This window comes from Rattus norvegicus, chromosome 10 (genome assembly GCF_021556685.1).
Source record: "Rattus norvegicus strain SHRSP/BbbUtx chromosome 10, alternate assembly SHRSP_T2T, whole genome shotgun sequence".
NCBI classification, from domain to species: domain Eukaryota; kingdom Metazoa; phylum Chordata; class Mammalia; order Rodentia; family Muridae; genus Rattus; species Rattus norvegicus.
In genome coordinates, this window is record NC_141543.1 from 93,570,103 (window position 1) to 93,573,519 (window position 3,417).

Sequence of the window (3,417 nt, forward strand, 5' to 3'; positions counted from 1 at the left end):
ATATATATATATATATATATATATATATATATGTGTGTGTGTGTGTATGTATATATATGTGTGTGTGTATATATATGAATATCTCACCAATAAGACCAAAATATCGAGTATTTCCAGGATCTAGGAAGCTTGTAGTAGTAATTTGGGCTACATCACTTTGACTCCCAGTGAGTCACATGTGCACCCTCCCAGGAGCTATCTGGATTCAAGAATGGAGAACAAACCATTCAGTTTTTTTTTTTAATGAAATTAAAATTAAGCCAGTTAATTTTTAAATGCCTTGGCTACCTCAAAGGCTGGGCACTTCTAAACCTTCCCCTGCTACCTCAGGGCCAATCGGGGAAGTGGCCAGTGGACACGCACCTGAATTCTCACGTGACTGATTCACTTTCTCTCCTGCAGCTCCTACGTCCCATCCTTCTCTCCCAAGTCATGGCAATTCCTCTGTCTCTCCTCCTCTCCCCTGCACCCTAGCCTTTGCAAAACCAAGGGTCCCACCCTATCTCCCTTTCACCAGCTATTGCCGCTGGCGTCTTTATTGATTGATCAAGAACCAATTGAGGGCAAGGACCTTCAGTGTTTGGACATGCAGGTTCATTCCCCGATTAAATCAAAGCATGAGAACCAATCGCCGACAGCTCACTCAGCCAGTGCTCCCCTCCAGATTCTTCAGCATTCCGAGTTCCATCTCCATAGATACAGCTTGGTAGATTGCATGCTACTCCGTTGCATACATGTATCACAATTTATCTGTTCCGTTGTAAATAGACATCTAGGTGGGATCCAGGGTTTGGGTGTGTATCAAATTTTATTTATTAGAACCGTGTGCATATGGATTGGAAGGAGCATAGCACTCCGCCTTGTGCGTGTGGACCTCAGAACACAACTTCGTGGCTTCCGGCTCTCGCTTTGCCTCCCACAGGGCAAACTTGTCAGACTTCCCTTATTTTTTTTTTTTTTTTTTTTTTTGGTTCTTTTTTTCGGAGCTGGGGACCGAACCCACGGCCTTGCGCTTCCTAGGTAAGCGCTCTACCACTGAGCTAAATCCCCAGCCCCCAGACTTCCCTTATTGAGAGACAAGAGTCTTCACCTGACTGAGCCATCTCGTTGCCCCCCCCCCCCCATTACTGTGAATAAAGTGGCTTTGAATGTGAATGCCTTTTGAAGTATGTGGAATTTCTGCCTGCACCAGAGGATATAAGTGCATTGGGGGTTGGGAGGTGGCTCACCCAGAAAAATGCTTACAGTGCGACCTGAGGGTCTGGATCCAGATTCCCTAGCACCCTTTAAAAGTTGGGTATGGTGTTGTGGTCCTACCCCTGGCACTTAGGGTGTAAGGGAATAGGTCGGCAAAGATGGGTAATTGGTAGGGTTCAGCCAATCAGTGCTCTCTGGGTTCATCAACAGACCTTGCCTCTAAATAAATAAACAAATAAATAAGCAAGCTATAGAGGGAAATATTCTGATGCCAACTTCTTCTCTCCACACACATATATGCACACGTGAGCATGTGAGACGCATACATAAAAAATACATAGCACATACATGTTATGCACACATAAAAAAGGATACAATTATATTGACTATTAAATAGTATTGTCAAGTCCCCCCCTTTTTTTTTGAAGATTTATTTATTTATTTTATGTATGTGAGTACACTGCCACTCTCTTCAGACACACTAGAAGAGGGCATCAGATCCCATTACAGATGGTTGTGAGCCACCATGTATGTGGTTGCTGGGAATTGAACTCAGGACCTCTGGGAGAACAGTCCGTGCTCTTAACCACTGGGCCATCTCTCTACCACCACCCCCCTCTTTTTTTTTTTTATTCTTTTTTTTATTCTTTTTTTTTTTTTTCTTTTTTTTTTTTTCGGAGCTGGGGACCGAACCCAGGGCCTTGTGCTTGCTAGGCAAGTGCTCTACCACTGAGCTAAATCCCCAACCCCAACCCCCCTCTTTAAAAATAGCCCTTATTTTATTTTATTTTATTTTATTTTATTTTATGTGCACTGGTGTTTTACCTGCATATATGTCTGCATGAAGGTGTCGAATCTCCTGGAATTGGATTACAGACACTTGTGAGCTGCCATATGGGTGCTGGGAATTGAACCTGGGTCTGCTGAGAGAGTAGCCAGTGCTCCTAACCACTGAGCCATCTCTCCAGCACCCTTTTTGTTTTTCAAGACAGGGTTTCTCAGTGTAGTCCTGGCTATCCTAGAACTTTCTGTTAGACCAGGCTGACCTTGAACTCACAGAACTCCATCAGTCTCTGGATTCCAGGTGCTGGGACTAAAGGCTTGTGCCAACACTGCCCAGCCACTAAGTGATTTCTAAAATGGTTGTAATATCCACTCCCCTCCAGAAATGTATCGAAGTCCAGGTCCTGTATATCGTTACCATGCCAGATACTCTTAGGCCTTTTCATTTGGTCAATTTGGTTAGGATGTAATCATGGTTTGGTTTTGTTTTCCAGACAAAGTTTCTCTGTTTAGCCCTGGATGTCCTGCAACTAACCTGCCTCTGCCTCCCAAGTGCTGGGATTAAAGGTCTGGGCTAATGCTGCCCAGCTTCCCCTCCCCACTCTCTCCCCCACCCCCGCCTTTCTGTTTTTAAACACAGCATCTTGCACATCTTTGAATTCATGATCTCGTCTACACTAGCATTGAACACTCAAGTCTCCTGCTTCAATATCATGAGTGTTGAGATGATATATTTGTAATTGTTTAAATGTTTTTCTTTTCTTTTCTTTTCTTTTTTTTTTTTTTTTACTTTTTGGAGACAGGTTTGCACTCTGTAGCCCAGGCTGGACTGCAGCTCATGGCAAGTCTCCAGCTTCCATTTCCCAAATGTTGGGATTTTTGTATTACTGAGCACAACCAAGTGAATCCTAGACAATTCTTCAGAGGGAGAAAGAACACATACACACACACACACACACACACACACACTCACAAATACACTCACACACACACTCACACACACAGAATTTGTCTCTTGCCACCTAATCGCTTGTGTTAACACTAGGACTATGGCAATGAAGGGCATGAACAGTACTTGATTTTCAGTTTTCAGAACTCTGTGTGTGTGTGTGTGTGTGTGTGTGTGTGTGTGTCCCCCAAACAACCCCCTTTATATAGTTACCCAAACTGTACTGTTCCATTGCTAACAATAACAAACAGATGATGATGGACTGGTGGGTAGATAGATCAGAATTAGATCATATAAATATGGAAGTTAAGACCTCTCAAGATCTGTAATGATCCAGGAGAACTCATGGTGTGCATCTAGTCTGAATCTGAAGGCCTGAGAACCAGGAGAGACAATGAGAAAACTCTAGCACAGGTCTGGTACATCTCTCAGTGGGAGAGACTGACTAATGCCTAAGGTCTCAGTTCAATCTCCAGTACTGGGAACAG